General features: G+C 49.4%; 1 protein-coding gene across 2 annotated transcripts in view; it reads right to left on the bottom strand.

The window, feature by feature from the left end:
* Zfhx3 (zinc finger homeobox 3) overlaps nt 1–27,759 on the bottom strand; it is a 348,026-nt gene that overhangs the window by 73,653 nt on the left and 246,614 nt on the right. The gene's annotated exons all lie outside the window — the stretch shown is intronic.

The following is a 27,759-nucleotide window of genomic DNA, read 5'->3' as shown; positions in this document are numbered from 1 at the left end:
CATGGACAAGTTAGTTCTTTAGGTAATCTGGATAATAGGATTAAAAAAAAAGTAAACAGTAAAAAAAAAAAAAAAAAAAAAACTTTGGAAGTTACCAAAGGCAGAGGAAAGTTCTGCTATCAACCTGTCTTGGATGTGGTATGTGGTGGGGGGTTGGGGTAACTTCACTTAATGCCCCCCCCCAACTCCTAAACTCCTACGGCAAGACTGACCAACACCAGGATCAGACACGGAAGAAATCATTTTAGATCAAGTCCAGAACCCAAATTCAAACCCTAAGAGGCTGACTCCAGGACTTGTTTATCCTTCCTTCCTTCACGGACAGAAGGTTAATACGAGAGCAACTCCTTGGTAGACCTTTCTGGGTAGCTGGAGCGACACTGATTCGAATCAATGTTCCTTTTGTGAATGCATTACTTGGCAGAAACTGGCTTTCTGAAACCCCCTTAAATACGGCCGGCGAGACAAAAAGAAGGGGGGAAGTGTCCTTCAAACAAAGGGATGAGGTGAAAATAGAGTCGACAGCGCTTCGTTCTTTTTCATAGAAGCAAATGGATCTAGGGCTTTCATACATTAATCAATCAATATCACTGACTGTACATCAGCAGGGTAGCCAAGTTATGAACGACCTTTCTGGCCAAGAGGACACTTTTAATGCTCATAAGACCGCTCATAAGCTTAGCGGCTTCCCGAATTTGTGCCTGCATGATTACCCCTTGGAGGCGAGCGGTCAGCCGTTAGCACTGCGCTAAATATGGCAAGGTTAGTCGTGTCCAATTTGCACACAGAGCAGGAGAGACTTGGACCCGGCCACCCAGTTTACACTTGAGTTGCTGCAACCTGGGTGACATGGAGGACCTGGCCTGGCTTTCCTCGGGAAGGAAGAGCCTGCCAGGCCTCCTGTGCGGTTACAGGCTAATCTAAACAAGGAGGCTTGTAGGTGACTAGGCTGGATAGTTGGGCCTAGCTCACCTCCTGTCAGCTCCTGTGCCCTCTGTGCTGGTAGACAGCTGCACTGACCATGGTGGGCATTCCTGGGCCTCTCCCTAGATTCTAGGTCATCCCCAAGACTCGTGGGCCTCTCCCTAGATTCTAGATCATCCCCAAGACTCCTCCCCATCCTCCCTGCTCTCCTCCCAAAAGGGAGTCAAACTTCCACCTCTCTGAGTTTTTTTTCTCCCCCCTTCCCGATAGGGACCCACAAAAGGGCATCTTACACTAATCCACAAACACCCAACCTGAAGAAACAAACTCGGGCCAGCCAACCAACCCAGCATTCTGCTCATGCCTACAAGGCAGAACAGGTCCCTCAATTCTACTCTGAGGGGGTGGAAATGGGCAAAGGGCAAGTGGGCGGGCCCTGGTTTGGATTTCTATGACAACGATATAGTATCAGAGAAGCCACATAGGGCAGGACAAAACCCCAGCCCCTCCCCATCTACATTCTCCTCTTCCAGGCTTCTAGCTCCTCAGCTGTGCCAACAGTGCCTGCAGAAGCCTGGTGGCCTCCACACGTGGCCCCTCCTTTCCCTGTCACCCATAGTGAGAAACAATCCCTTTGAAGAATTTTAAATATCGCTTTAACTGCCTATAAATTACCACAGAAGAAGCCACAGGCAATGGGGTACTGAGCTCTATCATGCTGGGGAAATGTAAGGTAAGAAGGGCTGACACTACTAGAAAATGTAATTTCTGTTTTGAACCAATGGAATGCAGGTCCATGCTAGCTGCTCCCACTGGGGCAGTGTCACACCACCTTTCCCAGTCTGTCAGATACTGATCTGCATGTCTTTCTTTTCTTCTGGAGAGTTGACAATCTGATGACTTAACAGTGATTAACCCACCCCCCAACCTTCCAGTTTTTCATTATTTATGAAAGTAACTTCTGCCTCCTTTAAAACTTTGTGTATGTGTGCACATGCATGTTTGTGTGTTTGTATATATGTGTATCTGGGGGGGGGGGTGTGCGCGTGCGTGCCTGTCTGTCTGTCTGTGTTCTGAAACACAGTCATGGCATGCAATCCAAGCTCGAACTTGCAGCAATCCTGCCTCAGCCTCCAAGTCACAAACACCTGGATCACCTCTGCAGCTGTGACACTGTGGTGCTTGCTCACTGAGTGTGGCTGTTCAGGGCAGGCTGGACCTTATCTCTCTGTCAGACATCTGGCAGCTTCCCCAAGGTCTCTCAGAGATTCCCTCCCACCAAAGAACTGCAAACTAAAGGAATTAGGGGCAGAGGGACCATGATACCCTTATAGCCTAAGGGATTTGGGGGGGGGGGTCTTGCAAGTAATAAACACCCATCCTTCCCCTTGTCCTCTCTGGCCAACAGCCACTAGTCAACTCTTTTCCCTGATACTTGTCCCCTTCTGGTGACTCACCGCCCACCATCAGAGTCTCCTGTGCTGTTCCTGTCCACACTGTAACTGTGAAAGGCTCAGTACCGGCTACTTTTCCTTACAGAGACAGGGCTGTCCTGATGTGCCACACAACGTCCCCTTCTTGTGAGTTGTCCCTTGTGGAGAGGTGGGTGCATGTGGAGGGCAGAAGACACCCTTGACTGCTGGCCTTTATTTCCTGCAGTCTTGTTGTCCACCAGCAGTCTAGCCAGCGAGCTTCCGAGGCCGTGCCAGTCTCCATCCTCCCCACAGAAGCACTGGCGCTGCAGGTACTCACTTCCTCGTCAGCTGTTACCTGCGACCTGGAGACTAGAACTCAGGTCCTCGAGCTTGGACAGACACTTTATCCACTGAGCCATCTATCTCCCTGGCCCCTCCCTTTGTGTTTATAAAGCTCTGTATAGAGGATAAAGTTAGCAAAGACAAAGGACCGTCATTTGACTCACACCAATCACAAAGGGAAGCTACTCCACCCAGGCCAAAGCAGACAGGCCAGGCCGTGTGTCTGCAGGAGCACAAGCTCAGACAGACAAGCCACCTCTACTCCCCTGCAGCCCGGACGTACGAAGAAATCCTACAGTGGAGGTGGTTAGCCCCTAGAAACGATAGAGAGAGGAGCCAGCCATGGTGCTGCCTGCCTGCAATCCAGGCACAAAGAAGGGAAAGAGAGGTAAGAGAATCAGGAGAGACTGAGTAACTCAAGGGAAGTCACAGGATAGTCTGCCCCAAGTAAACAGAAATCTGCACAAATTATGGTGCTCTTGGCCACACTCACGTTTTACCAAGTCAGTGCAAGCTCACACCCTGGTAAGCCCCAGCCTCTGAGACCATCCTAATACCCCTAAGAAGGCCCTGATGCTTCCCCAGGAGCCAGAGTCTACAGGGGGAAAATGTCCCTGGGGGTGGGGGTGGGGTTCAAGTGGAAATGGCCACTCACCATGATGCAAGTAATTGCAAGAAGAGAGTCCACAGAGCTTCCAAACGTCCCACAAGAGCCATAGGTCCTCTTTCCTGACAGATGCTCTGTGTCCTCTGCCCCCTATGGCTGGGAGTGCCACGTGGAGGAGAGTTGGGTACTGTATGAGTGACTGTGACCTAAAGGCAGGTCTGGTTATGCCAGGCCACTTCTGAAACCTTCTAGGGGTCTCCCATGGTATTCATACGCCAAACTCAGGACACAGTTCTGACGGTAGAGTTCATGACCTCTGCCACCTGCTGCTTGTGCTCTCTCGGGGTCATGCCAGCTGTACAGTCCTTCCTTCTGCTCCAGGGCTCCAGGGCCAGCTGGAACCTCAGCCTGCCTGCTGTGTCCCTTTCCTTCTTCCCATGGCTACATCAGGTCTCAGCCTAAATGTCACCACCTTACAGGCAAAGGGAAACACTGAACATGCCTCTGCAGCATCCACGGTGACCAAGGTACAACATGATCCTTGGGAGGAGGAGCCCGGCCACTAAATGAAGAATGACAGAATCCAAACATTCCCTCCCCGTTTGCCAAATCCGAACGGAGTGGAAGGTGCGGGCACCGGGCATCAGTGGCCTTGAATGTGCCGAAGGCGGTTACACATTCCTGGGGAGAGAGAGCCACGCATTCAGCAGTCTTGGAGAAAGAGTACAACTGGCTATAACTCAGGGCTATGTTGAGATGTAGTCATCAGACCACAGGAAATACAGGGGACAGGACAATGTGTTAGACAAGTCCCCTGACAAGATGTTCTCATCCAAAGTTGAACTGAAAGAGAGGCTCAAAGGCAAGATCTGGCTTCTTGGAGAGAAACTTCAGGGGTCGGTTGGAGGTGAGGAGAGCGTTCAGGTCAAATGAGGTTTTAGAGACACATCAGTCAGTGGTGCTATGAAGAGCACCACTGCATTTGGATTTTGTGTGTGTGTATGTGTGTGTGTATGTGTGCATGTGCACAGTGCTCATCCGTGCACATACAATGTGCAGGTGTGAGTGTTTGAGACCAGGGCCTCTTGCTGTTCCTGGCTGCCTAGGCCAGGCTAGCTGGCCCACAAGCTTTGGCCATTCTACTGTCTCCACTTCTCAAGGTACCACGGGAACCCTGGATTACAAACACATGCTACCACATCTGACTTTATGTGGTTCTGGGGATGGGGGTGTCCAAACTTGGACCCTCATGCTTACACAGAAAACCCACTGAACCATTTCCCAGACCTGTATTTGGATTTAAACAAACCACCTTTGAAGGGTTGGGGACTTGGGTGGGGGGGAAGGAGTCCACGTAATTAGGGAATTTTGAATACTGACTCTGTATTTGATAATGATACTGAAGTCATGTTAAAAACGTACACCAACTGAAATATTTATGGACAAAGCGAGTCTATTTTCTTTCAAAATAGTTGAATGAAGGGAATGAGTGGAATACATGGCTAAAATATGATGGGTCACACAGCCGGCAGTAGTAGCATACTACTAGCCTTTAATCCCCGCCACTCAAGTAGCTGAGGCAGGTGGATCTCTATGAGTTCTAAGCCAGCCTGATCTATAGAGCAAGTTCCAGAACACCCAAGGCTATACAAAGAAACCCTGTCTCTAAATAAATGGAGGGGGGAAACTGTTTATAAAGAGCTGTAATCTGGTAATGGGGGAGGGGTGGGTCCATGCGGTCTGTTGTATGACTGGGTCGGGGGAGGGGTGCTTTACATGTTTCTTCAGTGTCCCTACGTAGGCCCATGCTGACTGACCTCAAACTCACGGTCTCCTGTCTCTGCCTCCTGGATGCTGGGAGTTTGGATGTGCACCACGCCCCAGGCCCCCCCACCCCCCACCCCCAGCTGCCGTGCCTCGCTTTCTACTTATGTGAGTTCCATGACATTCCTAACACAAGAGGCCTTTGGACACAAGCCGACGCTATTTCCTATCTGGGGCACTGCTTAATAATAGGTACAAGTCGGCCACTAAGCAAGCCATCGTATGCAGAATGTTAAGTCTTTGCCTGACAGGGACTTTCTCCATTTGGTTTGAATTCTTTGTCTCAAGGTTATACCTTTCTGCTAGTTCTCTACCCACAAGCTTTTCTGGAAGGAAAACCCTGTAAGAGATAGAGCCAGGCCACCCACAATTACCACCATGGCCCTTGGGCTTTGATGCTACCTGGCACACGAGGAAGCTGCCTTAAATACACCCTAGAAAACAGATAGGTGCAAGTACAAACAAGACCATGGCAATCACTCAGCAGCAGCTCGAGCACCGCCCTGGCTTGCGTCCGCATGCTGTTGAGTGGGGCTCATCCCACTTCTTAGAAAGGGACAAGGACACCCATGCCACTAGCTGGGGTCAGGCACTACATCCTGACAACAGATCATCCTGTATTAGAAGATACACAAATGGGCCAGAGAGAGGGTGCTGTAGGTAAAGGCGCTTGCTGCCAATCCTGGTGGCCTGAGTTCAATCCCAGGAGTCTACATGGTGGAGAAGAGAGTGACTTACCACCACGTCATCCTCCGACCCCATGCCCTTGTGCACTGCGGCATGCCCTTCAACACTCACCCCCACAACGTTAAATAAAAACTTTTAAAAATGTTTTTTAAAAGACACACTTTGGAAAGCCTAGAAGATTTTTTTTCTAGAAATTTCTGAATGAAGTTCAGAAGCAACCCTACCACTGGTAGCCCGCAGCCCTTGGGCCTCACTTGGCTCCTGCCTGCAAACACCACTGAGCCACATGGATTCAGGATGACAGCAGGGCCACCAGCTCAGTTCCAAGAGCCATCAGATATGACCCAAGACTGAAAGCCATGCAGGGCATGGTGGTCCATGGCTGTGACTGCCATGTCCAGAAGGCTGAGTGAGGCAGGAGAACTGAGTTTAAGGCTAGCCTCAGTTAACCAGAAAGCCCCTCAGAAACTAAAAGTAAAATTAAAAGGATGCAACCCACCAACGATGGACATGGCAGGTTGCCTGGAAGTAAGCAGGTGCTGCAGTTTTGAAGACGGAGCCTAAGGCAGTGAGGTGGGATGGTGTATGGTTTACATGTTCTGAGACTGACAAACGGGGGTTGACAGGCACTCCCAGAATCCTGCACGATGCAGAGATGTGGGTTGAGCAGGTGCCAGGAGAGGTGAGCAGGCGCCAGTCCTTGAGATTCCATCTCTGGGTATCTCTGGGGATTGAACCCAGGGTATCATAAATGCTAAACAGGCACTTGATCGTCAAACTCCTTATCTCCAGCCCTTTTGAGAGGATCTTAAAAAGTAACTTTGGCATTCCCTTCTGGCCCTCAGGCTGGGGAGAACCAGATGGTGCCACTTCGATGAATTATATTAAATAGGAGGCAAAATATCTGACTAAGAACTTGGGACAGAAAACATTTACATTCGTGAACTGGTGACTTAGGGAATTCTCTCATCTCACATCTGTGGGTGACTGCCATACGCCCAGCCAGGCAGAGCTGGCATCAAACACCCTGCTGAGAACCAGGTCAACCACAAAGGAAGGAGGCCAATGGGAGGCTCTCAGAGCTGAGATGTACCAGAGCTCAGCACAGTCCTGTGGCCCAGATGGCCAATGTCCCTGAGGACTCCTGTGCTGAAGCTTGGCCCTTCCGCAGTTGGCCAGTGGGTCTGAGGATCACTAGGACCCCACACAGTCCTCTCTATCCAACACGAGAGAGATCCATTGATAGAGTCACAGATGAGTGGGCACCTGGGAGGCAGGACCTGGCTGGAGTAATTAAAGCACAGGCTTGTGAGAGCGTATCTTGTCCCCAGGTGCCCGTGTGCTTTCTCCTACACTGCTTCCCACTTCTGGCTACTGTAAACTGAAGAGCACCTCCCACCATCTGTGCCGGACACCTTTATTTTCCGCATCCGTCTCATGTCTACAGCTAAAGGAGCCAGCCAGTGGTGACCTAATACCTCCAAAACCGTGGGCTGAAATAGCCTATCATCTCAGAAGCTGTTCCTCTCAGGAGCCCCTCCATGATGACAGCACTAACACGCCCTAGGTGTGCCTGCACCAGTAAGCAGTACAAGTAAGTCCAGCTGTCCCCGTTTGGCTGTGGGTGCTGCCCCCAGGCATTCCCCTGGTTTAAGCTACGCTGGGTGCAGAGGCTGGCCATGTCCTCCAGGAAGAAAGCCAAACCTGAAAACTGCTCCGAGTGCCAATCTGCTGGCAGGAGTCAGGAGGTAGGGATGGTATAGGAGACAAGAAGAGAGGAAAGCCTCGTTTCTGCAATTAAGAGGACTGGCTATCACTAGTAGGTAACCAAGGAGGCGGGCAGGTTACAGTAGGGAGTGTTTGGAGAACCCTCCAGGCCGTTACAGACCAGAGCTAACACTACTGGGATGGCTCTTCCCAATGCCACTGACCGAGGCTTATACCTGCTTGACCTTTCCATGGCCACTTACCCAGCTGGCCTACGGCATGGTGGCAACACTCGGGCATCTCTAAAGTGTGGAATCTCACAGGCAGAGAAAATATCTGGCTAAAGGATTTGGGACTAAAGACCAGAAAGATAACTGGATATGGCTGTTGAGCACCAAAGTAGGAGGGGAAAAAATTAACAAACAACAAAGGCAAATGATACAAAAAGATCCAAAAGGAAAGGGTGGGGGTTGACTGTTTTCTCCCTTGGCAGACAGAGATAGAGAGTGTGAACAGGAGATTATGGGGCCAAAAAGACTATACCATGGCTCTGTGCTAAGTGTGTGGCTCTTTGGTATAAACTTTCTCATCTACCTGTCCCTAAGAACATGTGCACCCACTTTTATGGGTGAAAGGACTGAGGCTTTGGAAATGAACAACTGGGAGCATGAAAAGGGGCAGGTAGGATTTGTGTGTGTGTGTGTGTGTGTGTGTGTACTGTTCTAAGGTAAGGGCTGATTTCTTCACTGGATTATCTGAGGAGCTCAAGAAGCCTCAGGTTACATCACAAGATGAGGCCCCCAGACTCAGAGGCACAGATCACAGCTCTGGTGTGACTCGAGGCCAAGGACCACAGAAGGGTCTCCTCAGAGATGAAGCGCTATGGAACGCAAGGGGTGGGTGCCAGGTCATAGGAAGTGTCAGAGGACATTCACGGAGCCCTTTCCCCTCCTTCTAGAGGGCTTTCAAAGCAATCTCTTGTCTTTGAGGATGCTCGGTGCACAGCAGTGGAGTTGACCCCACCACCGCAGGTCTCTCGTCCACACAGGCACACAGACTTAGTCTGCAGTTCCAGCTCTACCACAGGATAAATAGTGAGAACTCAACACCCAGACTCTCTGAATCGGTCTTCCAAAAAAGGGACAAAGTGCTAGAGAACATGAATAGTTACGTTCTCTCAGGGAGACGGGGTTCCTCGCTCTTATGGTCGGCCCCTAACCAGTACATACACAACAATTTTGAAAATAAGATAGTGAGTGCGCACTGCCTCTCATTTTGGCATGTCAACTACTTCTATAGCAATTCAGACCACACCTCACTGACATCAGTAATTTCCCATCGTGGGCAGAGCAAAACTGACCAGGGACCCTCAGCCTCCACTCTCACTAACAGAGCTGGAGACTCTGTGGTTGGAACCATAAGCTGCCCATCCAGGGCCTCCACTCTGATTCTACTGCACAGAGGGCTGGTAACGGTGGCATAGCCTATCAGAGGATTGCTGTGGGCAATATTAGAAAACCTAGCACTTTTCAATCTAGGTAGGGAAGAGTCTAGAATGGTACCACCCAGCTAAGGAAATGCTGGAAGTGTGTGCACTTCCCGGCATGGGTGAGTGGGAGAAGGTAAGAGATGACTAATGGGTTTTCCTTCTATGCAGAGGACAGAATGACAGACACAGCAACCTTCAGAAGGAAAACATCCTCTTTTGATACGAACGGCATTGTAATCCAAAAAGCTGGTGCCCTTTGGCACCACCCAGGAGTTGAACTCTTCTTGCCTCTGATGCTAACCATGCTTTAAGCAAGGCATGTACCTTGGTTTGGGCTGGATTGACAAGGTTTTCCTCATCTCACAAGTGGACAATGTGTGTGTGTGTGTGTGTGTGTGTGTGTGTGTGTGNGAGAGAGAGAGAGAGAGAGAGAGAGAGAGAGAGNNNAGAGAGAGAGAGAGAGAGAGAGAACGCAAGCCCTTTCTGAAGGTAGTGGCCTCAGATTATACACTTAGTACACCATGACGAACCTGGTTAGTTGGTTTGTTTGCCTAATTATCACTTATCGGTGAAAATGAATATTGGTGGAGGAAGGGGAAAAACACACACACACACCACCAAGAGCAAAGGGCAGCCACACTGTATGTGGGGGATGGGGGATGCTCAAGGCCCACACCATGATGGTACTCACAGGAGCAAGGCGTCTGGCAGAGGAGTTGTTGAGTGGCAGAACTCATGCTCCCTAGGCCCTGCAGACATGCTCCCCTACCCAGCAGAGGGCTGGGTTTTTAGGAATGAACAGTAAGCAGATATTAAATAATCAGCCAAACAAGGCTGTCAAACCCTTTTGGAATGAGATAAACAAACAGCACATAATGATAATCAGGTGTGTGACGCTGCACTCCAGATTAAGTTCTATACTCATTCAGGGAAGTAGGGAACGGGGTGGGGGTGGGGTGGAGTTACAGTAACAGCCTTATCCCCCTCCCCTGTGTCACCTCTCACCCCCCCTTCCAGCATTGGCACCTCCCTAAGTCCCTGGGCCCAGATGTTCGCAGCTGCCTGTACCTGCTGTTTCTAATGTTTCTCAAGGAACCCCCCTGAGCCCCATGGAGTCCATCCTGCTGCTGCAAAAGCTCACTCCTCAGCACAGAGGAAGGGCACTCCCACCCCGCGCTGGGGAGCCAGTATCATCTCCTTAGAGGACAGATCCTGAGAGTCTGCGGTGACTATCACATGACTCCTGATCCTAAAAAAGGTGATCCCAAGGTCTCAAACAGAGCGTGGTCCTTTATGGGTGTGTCCCTGGGTACTTGGCTGCCCCCTCCACCACCTCACCCCTCTATACTCTGGCCACGGAGTACATATGGCCAATTTTAGAATCCACTCCAGCGAGCCTTTGGGAATCCATTCCTTCAAGACATCACATGTCCTCAGGCATAGATTATGGTGCCCAGCCCCTTGGGCTCCTCTACCTTGACCGCTTTGCCAGGCTCAGGGGCAACAGACCTCTGGCCATGTAAGGCGTTGGAAGTGCTGCTGTGTTTACAGGAGCCCCGAGTAACCACCACCCTAAGAGAGCAAGAGAGGAGCCACTCTGACAGGGGAGAGAGCTGACAACGGCTGGGATTGAGGAAAATCAGAAGGCTGAGTTTCAAAAAGTACAATAAACAAAATAAAACAAATGGAAAGGAACAAAGAATAGACGTGAGACCACACGGTCAGAGTCATCCCAGGACAAAGCTCTGGCTCCCATCTGTTCACCAGAGAAAATACTAAAAATCCTAAAACAGGTCTTAGGGGTTTCGGTTGTTGTTGTTGTTGGCTTAATGGAGAGTTCATCAAATTCATTAAAGAAACAAACAAACAAACAAACAAACAACCCTAGGAGGTTGAGAGGACCTAGAACTGCTCAGCAGCAAGCCTGGCTTCCAGAACCCCACTTTCCTTTTAGGCTCAAGGCAGCTGCCAACCTGTGTGCTCCCCCGCCTCCACCCCTGGGGCTAGCCCTGCAACCTGGCCACCAGCTTACTGCAAGCAGGGAGTGCCAACACCACCCAGTGAGTTTCCTTAAAGGAATGAGAGGCTGAACTTATTACTATGCCAACATAGTCCTAAGACCCTGCTGCTGCTCAAGGTCTGGCCTATCTTCCTTCTTTCTTTCTTTTGTTAGGATGTGTGTGTGTGTGTGTGTGTGTGTGTGTGTGTGTGTTTGTGTGGATGCGGTGGGGATGGGGGTTTCCTGCACACGTGAGCAGTCGATACTGCCTATCTTATTTTGTTCCCCTTCACTGCTTTTTTTTTTTTTTTTTTAAATCAGACACCGAAGGCATCGAATCTCCTGGACCTGGAGTTGGGAGCCACCCGAAAGGAGTGCTGGGAACCGAACGCAGGTCCTTTGGAGGAGTGACATGCACTGCCAACTGTTGAGCCTTAAGGTATTTTTGTTCTTTATGTGTATATGTCTCTGTGTGTGTATGTCATATGTATGCAGGTTCCTCAAAGGTCAGAAAAGGGTGCGAGATCCCTGGGAGCTAGTTCTGGGTGGTTGTAAACTGACCAATACAGGCAACTGAACTTCCATCCTCTGAAAGAGCAGCAAGTATCCCCCACACCCCTGCTGATGCCTTTTCTCTGTGTAGCTCTGGGTGTCCTGGAACTTGCTCTGTAGACCAGGCTGGCCCTGAACTAAGAGATCTGCCTGCCTCTGCCTCACAAGCACTAGGATTAAAGGTGTGCACCACCACTGCTGTCTGCAGCAACTGCTTTTAACTACTGAGCCATCTCTCCAGCCTTTTGCTAATTTTTTTTTTTTTAATTTTTTGAGACAGGGTCTCAAACCATCCCAGCTAGACAGGGTGACCGGAGCCCTCACGTGACACTATTCCTGGAGCCCTGGAGTTACAGACCCACACGACAATACCCACTGGGGTGCAGGCCATCCAAACTCCAGTCTTCATGCTTTCGTGCCAAGCACGCTACTGTCAGCAATGGTTTCTGCAGCCATCCCCAAGTTCACTGTTTCTCACCTGTACTCTCAGTGATTCACGTCATCTCAGGACCTTGTTCCTTTCACTAGACTTCTAGAAGTGACAAATGGACCACCAACTAGAAACAAACGTAGTGACTCTATTTTAATTTCTCAGGGATCCGTCCGTTTTTACTAACTTCTATTTTCTCCCAAACAGTCTCAAAGGATCTCCCCACTGGGTTCTCAGCAGCGGGAAAGCGGGAACGGCAATGGAGTGTTCTAAGGAGTCACAGAGCTAAGTGACACAAGCTGAAACTGTCAGTAAAGATGAGTCTGCACCATGCATCCCCAGATAGCACGCCCTGGGAGGACGGCGACACTATCTTTTCTACAACAGCTACCAAAATGCACAGCCTGCTTCTATCCAGACGGAAACACCAGACAGATCCAGACTGACAGGAAAGCATCCAAACTACTGACCGTACACTCCGAATATGTCGGGATCATAAAGGAACTCAGGAACCCCTCACTCCAGTCACTGAAGAGGAGTGAGCGACAGGTAAATACAACCTGCCATCTGACATCTGTTGTTACTAACAGTTTTGGATCAACACTTTCTGATTTGAGTAATTAGTCTCTGGCTATTTGAAGCAAAACTTTTGCTATTAGAAAATATAGATTAGCTAGGAATACTTTGCCTGCAATTTACTCTGAAATTCTTTTTTTTTAATGTGTATATCCAATCACATGCACGTACATGTTTGCACACACAAATATCCTTTATGTGTACACAGGAAGCTAGAGACAGAGGAGGAGAGAGTACAAGACAGTGGAGGTGGGGAAGGCTTCCCTCTGTGGAATCTCTGTATGAGGCTTCTCTACACTGCACTACTCTCTGTAAGTGAAATTCTGTCAACGTAACCAGTTGATAGAACAAGACTCGGGGCATCTCTAGATCAATTATAGATTTGTTTCTAGTCACAATAATCCACACTGTACGCATTACATGTCCTAGGGTTCAGACAAATTTCATTTACTATTGTTTCCACGTCACTAATGAAAGTACAAGTTTGAGGCAGGGCCTGCTGGCCCCACCACAGCAGCCTAGAAACCCAAAGATGCCACTTACAGCATAGCCATTCAGTCAGGGTATACAGGAGGCAAAAAGCTCCTTCTGGGCTCTGAGTGTGTTCAGGAGATCAGGGGAAAGACAGGGGTTTTAAGAACTTATTTTGAATAAAATCGCAACATCCATACGGGGGGGGGGGGGGGGACTTGGTTCAAAGAATCAAAGGAAAGGGGACAATTTGGCGACTTTTTTCTTTAGATAAAATACCCTGCTCACTGGCATCTGCTGGAGCTCCTGAGGTCTCACAACACACCTGGGTCTTCTTTTCCCTGCCTCCACTCATTGTTCCAGACACAGGCTGACCCTCTCCATGGAGCTGCCTTATGCTCAGACCAAAAATTCCTCATACCCATGAAGGACAAGGATAGGTATTTGTCCTGATCAATTGTGTACATGTGTGCGTGTGTATGTGTGTGTGTGCGTGTCTGTATGTGTGTGCATGTGTATGCGAGTATGTGTATGTGTGTATGTGTGCATGTGTATGTGTGTGCATGTGCATATATGTATGTATGTGTGTGTATGTATGTATGTATGTATGTATGTGTGTGTATGCATGTGTGCATGTGTGTGCACATGTCCCTATCCCAGAAAGGGATCACAGACAGGTCTATTTCTTCTATTTTATATTCCCTCACAGCAATGAGGGGTATTGGTCCACTATGGGCTTAATACACAGCTGCAAAGCTTAGCATACCCAGTTTCCAAGACGTGGGCAAACTGCCACTGAATGCCTCAACAGGACCCCTGGAGAAGAGGTTCTGCTGGTGCACCTGGAGCATCCCCAGCACACACAATACACGCTTGTACAACAGCTCTCTTCAGTGGGAATCCACATACACTAACTCTCATCGGTGCAATGGATCTGAGGCTCTCATACTCGAGGCAGTAATGACCAGGTTCCCTGCAGCTTGCCTCCCCCGCCCCCCATCATACAATGAGCAACTGCCTGTTGTTGAATGATCTTGAAAACTCGTGGAAAGTATGGGGAGACAGTGAAGGAAATAAAACTCCGGGCACAATCAGTTGTAAGAGTGCAGCATATGGCTGGGCGTGGTGGCGCACGCCTTTAATCCCTGCACTCGGGAGGCAGAGGCAGGCAGATTTCTGAGTTCCAGGCCAGCCTGGTCTACAAAGTGAGTTCCAGGACAGCCAGGGATATACAGAGAAACCCTGTCTCAACCCCCACCACCACCAAAAAAGAGAAAAGAGTGCAGCATATGTATATACATTTTAAAGGAGATGAAGACAACTGCATACAGTTTCCTGTCTTCCTCTGTCTACAGGGTGGTCTTCCATATCCTTAAATATTAATCTACAATACTACTTCTAATGGCTACCTAGATTTCCCATCACACAGGCGGAACACAGTTTACTTAATCCTCTCCTTATCTTCCGAAAGACGGATGGTGGAGACTGTAATTGCACCCCTAATAATGGCTTGTTGCCGTCTAAACACTTGCCTTAATCAGGGTACACTTTCTGCAGTTTAGAACTATATTTAGACGGATGGTCCAGTGATAGTCATGTCACCATGTTCCAGCCAGTAAGATAAAACAGGAGAGAGCAGGACCCTGGTGGTGTGTTCTGTAGAGGCAGGCACAGGTGGAGCAGAGGGGTCCCTTCCTGCTCCCCTCTTTCCTCAACCTCAATGGAGCAGCAATCTTGAGATCATGGCAGAGAGCAACAGGCTTGGTAGGAAGGGCTCTGTAAAGACTGACAGAAACCCCAAGCCTGGTGACCTGGTGAGACCATCCCTCCTGTGACTGGCCACCTTCCTCCCAGAGAGAGAGGAACAAAAAATCCTAACTCACTCAAGCCACTCAGGGTGTCTCTGTCATCTACAGCTAAATGCCTGGAAAGAGGAAATGGTTTGGGTCCTCACCAATCTGCACAGCTTCAACACTAAGGCCCCCAGAACTCACACACATCACAGTTGCTACCAATATTCAGTCTAGTCCTGCAGAGACAGGAGTCCTGAACAAGACAGCTGTGGGGCCTCTCTAATTCAGGGAGGACTAGCCCAGGGCTCAGGGGCTCCTATCAAGAATCCCACGGAGAACCAGCTGGGCCCATTTGTTTATTTTTTTTGGTGTTCTTCCAACTCCGGGGCAAAGGGAAAACTGGCCATTGCTGGCCCAACCCAATCTCATCAATGTCTACGCTGCTGGGGCTGCTGGGCTCACTCACATCCCCTGGAACACAGTCAGCCAGAAGCAGAGTAGCTGACTAGGAGCAGCCTTGAGGCTCCAGGCCCCTTATTCAGTAGGGACAACTGGCTTGGTTTTGAGCCCTGCAGAGAGACATCCAATTCTGTGGAAGCTGTCAGTGCTAGAGGCACAGCTCAGATGCCCAGGGGGGGCTCCTCAGGAGCATTGAGAACCTTGACCATCCACATGGCCTGGCTGTCTCCGGGTTACTCATTCTCACTGGGACCAGGTGAAAGCCTTGATGTGGTTTACAAGACTTGAATTGGAGCGACCATTAGAAAGGCTGCTTCCCTTCCCATGAGCTGCTCATTAACAGCGATGCACAGTTATGTGGTCCTGATGCAGATGTGCCCGAGAGTTAGCTGCACTGCCAGCTCAGGGCAGTCTAAACCAGACGACAGCATGTCAGCCCACTGCTTACCGCTGTTATCTAAACCATCCAAGTTACCTCAAGTGGCAAGAACAGAATGTTCAAGGCAACTCTATTGTTCTCAGGTGAGGAAATACCCTGTGTAGGTTCCGAGGCAGCTCGGGAGGAAGGGACTCTTCTCAGAACCAGTGTGGCCAGTTCATCTGCATCCAGTGATCGCTGACAGCTGAATTAACGTTGAAAATCAGCTTAATTTTTCTGTCACAGTGGGAAGACAAGCCAGAATTTTTTGTGTGTGTCTGAAAGCTTCATGCTGTCTGTCTGTCTGTCTGTCTGTCTGCCTAAAAACTGGACTGCCTTTGTCCCAGCATTGCTGTCTAAAGCATGTTGATCCGGGTTTAAATATTTCACCAGAACAACAGAGGTGGGAGAGGCTGGCGAGGGGCCGATTGTCCTGGCTCCTGGGAAATTTCAATGTCTTCAGCAACAGGTGTTTTGAGAAGCTGGCCTTCCTTTAAAAATCAAGAGAATGTGAGCCAACACCTAGAGGTTTTGCTTCCAGTCGACAGAAGCTATGATCCTCCCATGACTGCTGGAGGTGGACTGGACACTGGTCAGACAAGCTAGGGCTGTGTCCAGCCTGCCCCGGTCAGCCTACGGTCCCTAGCCATGAAGCTGCTTCCTCTCCTCAGGGTACCACCCAAAGGAGCTCTTTTATTAGCCAAATACTTGGTGGGGGGGGTGTCCCCTGTATATTTATATTACCTCCTTTTGTTCTACCAGGGCATGCTGGGGGAGGGGAAGAAGTTATGATGAACTTTAATAAAAACAAAATTAAAATGATTAAACCTTTCATATCCTTTAGAGATAATCTCTCCTCTGCTGGCTGGTCAGACCACAGCTTGCTGCTGCTGCTGCTGCTTTTCAGTTTTTTATCCCTCCCCCTAAAGATACAAACAGGAAAAAAAAAAAAAAGCTGCCTGGGGCTAGATTTTTTTTTTTTTTTGAAATATATTAAATTTGTCCTCACACAAGGCAGACAGGTGTGGTGGAAACATTCTTTCCAGACATCCAGGAGGGGTGCCAGCATCCTTCTCTCAAAAGGACCTTAAACAAGTGACTAAAAGACATAGCTACCCCCAGTAAACCCAAAAACCTAGACCTCCAAAATCCCAGTCTACATTCTTGATTAAGGAAAGGGCCAGAGAAAACAGCAGGGCCAAAGCTCTCTGGTCTTATGTGTTCCAAGGAAGTCTTCAGATCTGCCCGAGGTCTGGGCACATAGCCACCAAGCAATGAAGTGGCTGGCTGCCTGTCACAGGCAGGCCCCCCAACATGGAAGTCAGAGGTGGGTTATCAGGCATCCAGATGTGATAGCCACCTCTGGTCACGTGGCCCTGGAGACACTAAGAGGGTGAAATGTTTAAAAGACACTGCCTGCTTTAGGATTGCAGCATCAGTGACATGAAATCCCACCCCAGAAAACAGGAATGAAGCTGCAGATCACAGGATGCTCTGTCTGACATGGGTGCCCGCCAGAGGGACAGCTGGCCTGGGAGTTCTTTCTCAGCATATGGTAGCCAAGGCTGTCCTGAGTTGTCAGGACCCAGGTTTGCACAGAGGCAGATGATTCATCTGTAAGGCTAAAGATAGAAGTCTTCCCCGTGCTCTATGCTTAGGCGGTGGGAATTCCAGTAGGGATTTTGTCTTTTGGGGTGGGGTAAGGGCAGTGATGTTGAGGCCCAGCCTGCAGCAGAGAGAGCCAGTCCCACACGGCTGTGTGTGGACTTGACATGAGACCCTTTGCCCTTGCAGCTGTGCTGTTCTCCAGGTTCCGGGAGATCTGGCGCTCTGTGGCCTCCATCCTCACCCGTATCTAAAAGCTCCTTTTCCAGGGAGGCTTTGGGGGAGAGAAGTCAGGAGGGACATGACCCCCACCCGGACTTACAGACACAGGTCACTTGTCTCCCCGAACCTCAACAGCAGTAAACTATTCCGCTTTCTGGTGTGTTCACATCTTGACTGGAACCAGGCCAGTCAACCCAACCTTACTCCCATGCCCTGCCTGGAGCCCAGTGTCCTGCCACATCCCCACTCCCCAGCCTGCTTTTCTGTTCCTCCAGGCCAACCTTCCCCTGAGGCAGGATCCTCCCCTTCTGTGCAGCCCCTACTGTATCCTCCAACTAGAGGCCTTTCTCAGCTCCTTATCTAGAACAGTTCCCAGTCCAGTCTCCACCCCTGGGCACGAACATCCCACAATTGTTGGGTGTTAGCCAATGAGGAAGGGAAGACCTGAGCTATGTTCTCCTTCCTGGCTGATTCTCCAGACTCCAAACCAGCATGGCTGCCTAGAAGACAATGCCAGGGTTTGCAGGACAACGGAGCCTGACTTCTAGGCTTGGGTCTCCACAGCTGTGGGTTTTTGTGAGAGGAGCAAGAACAGGCAAATAGGATCCCCTGCCTCAGCCCTGACAGAAGCTTAATGAGCAGAGGGAGTCTAGATGCTGGGCAGCCACACATGGTGGGCAGAGGAACTAGCTCTGGTTTGCTACAGCACAGTAGGGCGACAACTGTCTACAACCATTTGTGATGTGTTTCAAAATAAATAGAAGGATTTACAAGTTCCCAGCCCAGAAAAGAGATTCATGTTGGAAGTACACGTAAGTACTTAATGCATACATCCCATCCTTAGGGGGTGCATACTGGTATCAAATTCCCTGGCCGTTTCTTTTTCTTTTTTACTCTCTATCTTCCTTTCTGTATCTGATTCACCTGATTCCTCAACTCTTAGGCTCCTCTCTGGCCTTCTAAGGCATTCTTTCTCTTTTTAAAATACTTCAGCCCCAATTTTATTCCCCCAGCCCCGCTTTCTGGAGGATATGACACAAAAGAGTAAATTGGCAAGAAAGGGGCCAGAGAAATGGCTCGCTGGGAGAATGGCCAAGCTGCCCACCAGAGCTTGATCCCTAGAACCCATGTGACAGAAAGAGAAAACCCACACCAGTGAGTTGTCGTCTGACCTCCACACAGCCAGCCAATCAATCATCCAATAATTTATTTAATATTAAAAGGGGGGGGGGAACCTTAAGTTCTCTGGTTACTTTCAGCCATTGAAATCCTTTGGATGGAAGCCCAGCCTATTTGTAAGAAAGAAAATTCTATGCCATTAACAGATACCAAATGTGGGACGGGACAAGGAAGCCGGGGCCACCAAACTTTACCATGGATCCACACTGTATTGTTCAGTCTCCCAAAGCATGCAACCCATGGGCAGCCAAGAGGCAAAACCATCCACACACCCCACACACCCCACACACCCATTAACTGAGGACAGGTGCGGAGCCCGCAGCCAGTGCTAACTGAACTCATCTTACAGGGATCAGAATACTACCCAGTGGGGCTGGCTGTGCCTTTGGGGGGACTGGGAGGAAGGCTTGGAAGGGGACCATCAAGACAGGTAGGAGAAGATTCAAGATAAGACACACTCGGAGAACCGCGGTCTGACCTACTGTTCCCTGTAAGTCTCTCTGCTGCTCTGATGCCAGGGACAAATATTGAAGAGAGTGTGCTGACAGTGGAAAACTTGAGCAGGCCTGGTAGGGCCCCCCTAGCGCTGCGGGGGCCATGGGCAGGGTCCCTGGCATCCTCTCTTAGCCTCTGCAGCCATCTTTGTGCTCTCCGCTCTCGCCACACCCAGAGAGGCAACAGAAAAGCTGGGGAAAGTGGTGGCAGCTTATCACAGAGCCCAACGTCACAGACTGAACTGTGTTCTTCCCACACGCCCACGCTCAGGTCCTAACCACCAGAACCTCAAACCCTGCTTTCACTGATAGAGGGGGGACGTTAGTGAGGCCTTCAGGATGGACCCTCACTCAATTTATCCTTTTGTGAAGAGGGTTAAAGTGCAGGGGAGATGGCTCGGAGTTTAAGAACGTGCAATATCCTTCTGGAAGACCTGAGTTTGGTTCCCCTCACCCGCATCAGTTATCTCTAGTTCTGGGGGGTCTGGTGTCCTATTCAGGTGTCTGTTGGCCGCAGGCATGCATGTGGGATCCATGCGCATGTGCAAGCACTCGCACACAGGTGGTATACATACACACACCCAGGCACTCATACAGACATAAAATAAAAACAAATAAATCTTCAAAAGAAAAAGAGGAGGGGAGAGAAAAGACCCTTACAGTTAGTTATGAGGAATGCTCACACAGGGAAAAAGAGCAGGTGAGAACAAATTAAGAGAACATGAGAGCTGGCTGCCATCATATGCAAGCCAAGGAAATGACCCTGAGAGGGACCAAACTGTTTAACAATTTAGGCTAAAACTGGGGACTACAACATCAGACAAGCCCATTCTGAGAAAACAGAATGCTGTCCAGTTTTTAATGTTTTAATTAGCACAGAGGTCAAACGTCTTTTCTAAAAATGCAATAAATAGCTCCTTTTATTAGAATATACACAAAAGGTCTCAAGATAGTCCAGAGATATGAAACTATAAAAAGCCCTCAAACATCTCCCCTAAGACAACTTGTCCTTACAGCGTCCTTTCAAAATCTCTCAAAACTGCTGATGGGAAGAGATGTGAGATTGGGGGTGGGGGTGGGGGAACCAAAACTAAATACCTTTCTAGAGATGTGTTCTCTACCATTAGAAGAAAGAAAAATCACAGAATCCACTCGGCCTGGCGGACAGCACAGCCAGTGGTGACTATCCATCCAAGACGCAAGCCAAACAAAATCATGGTGAATGCACCCCACACATACCTCAGCTGGTTCTGCTGCAAGCCTGAGAGTGCCCGACAAGGGACCGGGTGCTCTCTGGCCCAGCATCCCAGATTATTTTCTAACTTGGTACTGAAGCAGCAGGGATCCATGCACCACCATGAAACGCTGGCAACTGGGCGGCTCAAACACAGAAAGTTAAATGTTGCTATTTAAACTTGAGTGTTAACTGAGGACCCAAAGAGTCTCTCTGGTGGCTCTCCCGGGACCTGAGAGAGCAGCAGACACAGAAATAGAGGCAGTGCTTACACTCATTTCAGGTCCACAGAATTTCCCAGTGCCTGTCTATGTTTGGGGGACGGGGGTTGGCGGTGGGGGGAGGGAACATTTGGACTGTAATCCTTATAATTGGGTCACAGTTTGAAGGGATTCCTTAACATCTGCACATAGAGGGAAAGTCTTTGAGCTATTTCACTGGGCAGAGACCTGTGCTCTACTTCTCCACAGACCTCCTGCCAAAGCTGGGAGCAAGCACCATATGTAAAGTAGCCCTGGAAATGGACACCCTGGACCTCTCCCAAGGCAACACAAGGATGATTCTTATTTCTCTTCAAAAAAAAAAAAAAAAAATCACTGGAGCAACAAAGGAGGTGTTAAGGGCAAAGGCTGAGATGGGGGTCAGCACAGGAGGAGCCTGCACATGGACTAGGGCAGTTCAAGAGAGCGCCTGCGTTCTGTTGCAGGTGCTGCCATTATAAGATCCCTCCCCCTTCCATTGAAATCCAAAGACCGGAGTCCCCCAACCCTCAACCGAGCAAAAGCACTTCTTCTAATGGCTAGCTCTCCGTGTCTGTCTCAGGAACAAGTTTCAAATTTTCAAGTTCCTTAGACAGCCCTCGTCCATGAAAGATAAAGTTTCACTATAATAATGCTTAGTACAAACCAACCCTGGGGTTCACTGTGGGTGCCTGTGTCTCTGAGCTATGGTCATCTACCAGGAAGCTTTAGGAAGCTTGGGTGCATCAACATCAGTCTTCAATGCTCACTCTTCGACATCAGCACACACTCCACTGAGCCTCACCTAACTCGAGTAACCACCCCTGGGGGGGGGGGGGGGAGGGATGCCCAAGCCCCGGTTCCTCTTCTCTTCTTCTCAAGGTCGCTTGGTATCACTGTCCTAGTAGAGAAAAGCCACAGTGTTGTGGCTCTCAGAGAGGGCCAACTGGTGGCCACAAGAGCAAACAGTATATCCCTCAAGAGGAAGGTATGATGGAGATACAGCCAGGGACAGGCTAAGCTGTCATCTAGTGGCCTTTATGAACTAATACAAAAAGACCAATCAACCCTTGAAAAAAATCAAGTAAGGAAATAAAATTAAAAAAAAAAAATTAAAAGGAAAACAAAATAAGGTTACAGAATAAGAAGAGATGAATGGCTGAGAACTTTTGTAACCCAAGACTACCAAGGGTCAAGACAAGTTCTACGGAGGGAGGGGAGGGGAGGGGAGGGGCCCCGGTGTAGGAGCACAGGTTAGGTGCATCAGGAAGCTGCAGACCCTGGAACTGCTACCCAGGTGACAATCCTGGTGATGTCACACGCTCTCCAGAAGAACCCTTCCAGGCCAGGACTATGTGGCAGCATGAAGCAGCCCCCTTGCCCAAGCCCACTTTCTAACAGATCAGATTATTAGCATATTTTTCAGAGAGCCAGCAGAAAAGTTTAATTGCCCCTAATTACCTAGATCAAGAAGGTTCCTGGATAATGGCTCTCAGAGTTCTGGCCTGGTATTGACGTAATTTCCCTGACTCTGGCTTCATTATATCCTCAACTTACAGGCAAGAGCCTCTCCAAGGTGCCTTTCCACCACACACCGACACCCAGGGGCCACCACTACAGGAAGCTCTCATGTGAGGAGTCCGAGCGTCGGTTTTCATGGAGCTGGGATGCATGTGAGTGTGCATGGGCCTCCATGGGTGCGTGGGCGAGGGTGGGGGCTGGGGACTCCAGCGCACACTCAGAGGAAGGACTGACAGAAGGAATATGTAATCAGAAGCCATCACAATTACAAATGTAAATGAGCAGGCAATTGGCACTGACCTTTGTAGATTGTTAGAGGACTAATTAAGGCAAATCAAGAACTCTGTTCCAACATAAAAACAAGGCCACGTACACCGGGAGACCTACTCCTGGCCTCCACAGAGGAGGGTGCAGAAAGCAACAGAATCTGATGGGGACGTGGCTGAGAATCCCAATGAATGGACGTCGCCAGTTTGAGCTCTTGCCTTGGGCCTCGTATTGTTTGATGCCACATAAACAGATCCCTCCCGAGAAACTGCCAGTGGCACAGAGTAATAAAACGCTGCCTAAATGTGGCTATTTGGAAAGGCGCAAGGAAAAGCGTTTCTCTGGGAACAGCGATTTGATTCTGTAAACCTGGGTCTGTTCTGAATTCTCTGCTTCTGTTGATGCACAGTGCTGTCTGTCCCTCTGCAAAGAGGTTTTCTAAAATATGTCTCAGAGTTTACAATCTTTGTCTGCATAGATTGCACTTAAAATAGAAGTCCTGCTAGTGCCATTCTGCCAACACCCAGACATGCAGCAACCCCGATTTTGTTTGCCCCTCTACATTTAACTTTTTGACTTAGGCATGCTTCAGCTTTCCCAGGCTTTCCCAAACCCTGTCAACAAAGACCCAGGAAAAAAAGGAAGAGAAAAAGCGGAATCTATACAAAAGCAGGGCTTCCAGTGTGAGGAGCCTGCTGCAGCATACTTTAGTGCTGTGAGAAAAATCATACTGAAATTGCATATAATTTAGTTATTTTTGTAAAAGTAAAAAGGATGCGCTTGGTGGGTAGAGGGTGGCCTCCTGCCGATTTTGAAAACCGAGCCAAATGAGAAGGCTGGATGCAGTGTCTCTTCATTTGCTGGAGCCGAGTGAGTCCAAGTGCACTCACTGAAACTTGGCTTAAAGAGAAGAGTCACAAAGAAGCCCTCAAGTGCTTCAGTCAAGAGCATCACCCCAAACACCTCATCACCTAGCAAGCTGCACTCACTTACCCGATCCCCGAAAGACACTGCCCTGAAAGACTTCAGCTGTGTCCTCCCCAACTCAACAAATGGTACAGGAGTCTCCCTTCAATGGAGGACAATTTGATTAAATTACAAGTGCACAAATCCTGGGGCTCTCCTTCTATGTGAAAGAAAAAGTAGCTAAGGAGAGAAGGAGGTAAGAAAAGCTAGGAGGAGAGGGGCAGGAAGAGGAGGTAGGAGAGGAGGAGGAAGAGGAGGAGGAGGAAGAGGAGGAGGAGGAAGAAAAGAAGGCCAAGCAGAAACACAAAGGGCCTCTTATATTCTCTAAGCTTAGGACACTGATAAAGTAAATTACCTGCAGCTTCTCCCAGGCAGAAGCCAGAAATGTCTTTTAAACAAGCAAAGCAGGAACTGAGTCCTACAAGTGACACATCTACATGAGCTTTCCGATCCTTCTAGAGCTTGGTTGTCTAGGTCAACCAAGACAAAGCAGACAGTTATGTCACTCATTGAGAAAGCTTCCCTGCCTGTTCCTGCTTGCAGATAGGAGAGAAATAAAAAGGCCAGGCCAAGCCAAGCCAAGAGACCAGTTGATTAAAAGAAAAAAACAAGACAAGACAAAAACCACTCAACTCCAGGGAGAAATTTATAAGGGAATGGGGAAATGGCCATACCAAGTAGGTTATAGTGCTAGAGATTAAATTCCAGGTGAGTGTTCTAATATGTGTGTACGTGTGTGTACACTTGATGCATGTGGGTATGTGGGGTATGTAGCGTATGTGTGTGCGTGTGCATGTGTGTGTGTGCATGCACACACCTGAATACAAGGTACTTGTGTTTTCTCTTTGAAGTGAGGTTAGAAAGAAGACTATATATATAAAACACAGGACTTGGAGCTGGGTGTATTCCTAGAACTCAGAGGTGAATGGGAGGAAGATTATGTGTTCAAGACCCGCCTTGGCAACCCAGCAAGATAACTGCCAGCCTGGGTTACTATAGACTCCATTGCTGTGCATGTTGGTGCCTACCTATAATCCCAGCACTCGAGAAGCAGAGGCAGGAGGACTTCTGCAAGTTCAAGGCCAGCCTTGTCTATATAGTGAATTCTAGGGCCGTCAGGGCTTCATAGAAGAGACATTGCCTCAGAAATACAACTAACTGACTAAAAAGCCCCACAGGGCTTGGCCTGCTTGTTGACCTAAGGTTAAGGCACTGAAGAGAAGCAGGACCACTTGAGAAATGGTGGCCCACCAACCTACACCCTGTGGCAGGGCCTGCATGATTGAAGTCTCACCCTGAGAGCACTTGTAGACTGTGGACCCGTCACAGCAGGCGTCAATGTCAACTGTTACCAGAAAGTTCTAAAGGACGAAGAAGCACCTTCATGCATGCCTACATGTCTGCTCCTTTCTCAAACCAAGAGGTTCTGAGCAGCAGCAGATGGGTGAGCTGCACAACATACACACTTGGAAGAAGTGTCATCTCCCTGGAGGAAGCCCCTCGTGAGTTCATTCCAGCAGCCCTTCCCAGCAAGGCAGACTCCTGACCATTGTTGAAGGCACCTGGGAGAGCCTGGAGGGCTTACAAAGCAAATAGGGACTGCTACAAGGCTTGTGCATGTGGCTCTGTGGGACACTGACTATAGTTAGAGAAGTAAGGAGACAGAATGACAGAGTTGAACCAGATCACAGGATGTTGGTGCCACACCCTCCAGGCAGCTGGACCAACTAATGACCATCTGGTTTGGGAGTCAGGGTCAGCAGGGACCTGGAAGGGGCTCACGGGCTTCCTAGTGTTTCTTGTGGCATGTGAACAACACTTCTTGCTTGAGGGTCATGTCCGGATCTTTCTCTTAACGAGGACAGAACAAGAAGTGCCGACAAGGTCTGTGTTTACAAATTTGAAGCTGACAATCTTAAATATCTCCGTTCGACTGAGCCCCGAATGTCCCTTTCCTTAAAGATGTCCTTTCAAGTTTTAAGAGCAAATCCCCCGGGAAGAGGGAGGCTATGTTTCAAGATGTGTTTCTCCTACGGGGGCTTCTAAACCAGAACCGGGTTCCTGTTCATGTCAGCGTGTTACTAAATCCTCTGCTGCCGTTGTCATCAGCGGAGGATGCACCTCCCTGGACATGTGTGTGGGCGGAAGCAGGGCAGGGAGGGAGCTGTCGGAGCAGCTACAGACGATGACTGGGGGGGCCAAAGGCAATGCCGAAGGATTTGGAAACTTGGAAAAGGAAGTCTATCAACCTGATTCAAGTTGCTCAGATACTTGGGGTGTCGGGGAGGCTAACACACAATAAAGTAAAGGAAATGCAGAAGGTAGCATGTAAGAAAGCCGTTCCGCAGACGGCACAAGTGGCGTCTCACACTAGAAAGGGGAATGGGGTGGGGAGGGGGAGGGGTCTGCTCCATTCCACAGACCTGAGTGAGATAGCAGCTGTATGCTATTTATTTAGTTTGGGACACTAAAGAACTTAGGGAGAGGGACCTTGAGGCAGATATTGGTAGAATGAAGAGAACCTTGTGGAATGACTACACAAGAGTAATGGTGAGGAAGGGACAGAGTAGGACCACACAAAGGCTAAATGACTCTGGTGGGACTAGAGATCCCACAGCCAGGGGACACACAGACCTCAGGCTTTCGGGACAGGAGTGTCCACAAGTGCCCATTCTCACTGTGGCTCCTCAGAGCACACACCCTCAGTGGGATGGGGTCAGACATGAGCGGGAATCTTGCAGGTAACAAGAGTTAAAACTCCAACCAGGACTGCATCTACCTGGAAACACACCGCAAGAGACAATACTTCCCAGGCCTGCGAGGGACAGCCATTACTATCCTGGCCCCTGCCAACAACACAGCCCTCCAACTTCCCATCGTGGGAGAAGATGCTTTTCACAGAGACAGGAGACCTTGACTATCCCAGTGGGAGAAAAAAAAAAATCCTGACCTGGGGGCCTGTGAGCGCGCGCTTGTGCCCTGTCACACCAGGATAGCAGCTGTGTTTGGAAAGAGAAGGCAGACAAGGAGGCACAGGATGACCCTGGCAAGAGCCGGTGAACTCAGGGGGCTTTGGAGGGGCTTAGTAAGATGCCTCTAAGCTGACAGGAAAACGGGAGCACGGAGCACCCGGAGATTAGGCAATGTCTGCTCTGGCTGTGTTAGGTAAGCCATGAATTAATCATGAGTACCCAGGAAAGCAGGGGAAACAAAAAGTTGTACAAGAAGGTAAATGAAATTATGAAACTCTACAAGGCTCTACTGTGATTAATATTTATAGAGTTATCATAATGAAAATACTGAATATTAATATCACCCCCAATTATTATTTCATCCTAATAGGAGATGGGAAGGGAAGGGGAGGGGAGGGAAGGGGGGTCTGCAGGGGGATAAGGGTACACACAGGAAAAAGGCTACAGGAGCTGGGGGGAGGCGCAGTGCCCGTTGGCATGTGTGTGCACCAAGGGTGACGATAGCTGTGGCAAGGTAAGCACACCTAGGGGACTGTGGGGAGATATGTGGGAGAGAGCCCGGGGCACATGCATGGGGGTGGTATATGTGAATATAGTGCGCGTGCTAAGGGATATGTTGTGTGGTACACTGGTAACATGTGAGTGAGTGCACATGGGACAGAAGTGGATCCAACATCTATGTGTTGGGAGCTGAAGGGTACTTGCTTTGTGTGGGGGGGGGGGCAGGTGGGTGGGGGGGGGTCCTGTATGTGCGTGCGCATGCATGTATGCAGGTGGTTATGAACAGTACAGAATGGGAGGGTTTACAGAGAAGCACGCAGGGGAAGAGATAGGTCAAATAGGGAAACAACTACAAGGTTGAGCCACCGGTGGTCCCAACCAGGAGAAGGGGTTGGGTGGGGCCACTTCTCCCCCCTAAGGTTTATATAATTTTTCACCACTGAAAACTATCCAAACGCGTGCTTGATCTGACAGTTCACAATGAACACTCCACGGAGGCAATCGGCTGAGGAGTGACTGCAGGAGGCAAAGGGTGAGTTACTGCCGGAAAGCTCACGTGTGATCATGTCATCATAGAAAGGGCATGACAAAAAAAAAAAAAAAAAAAAAGCGAGTCCCAAGAGGTGGGACCGCTGGGACATCCAGGGACATCTTGGGTCATGTGTGGCCATACCAGCAGGGTAAAGCTTCCAGGAGACAGGGACCAAGGACCAGGGTCCCATACCCACTGGCATCCCGAGCACCCGAGGACCAAGAACCATGGACATGCATCAATAACCATCAGGAGAAGCATTCTCCTCCTCTCTCCTAGAAAAAGAACCTGGGAGTGAAGGGCGAGACCTCACTGGGGGTGCTGCAGGGAGCAC

The sequence above is a fragment of the Mus caroli genome, chromosome 8, assembly GCF_900094665.2.
Source record: "Mus caroli chromosome 8, CAROLI_EIJ_v1.1, whole genome shotgun sequence".
Taxonomy (NCBI): domain Eukaryota; kingdom Metazoa; phylum Chordata; class Mammalia; order Rodentia; family Muridae; genus Mus; species Mus caroli.
This window is presented reverse-complemented; position numbering and strand designations above follow the sequence as displayed.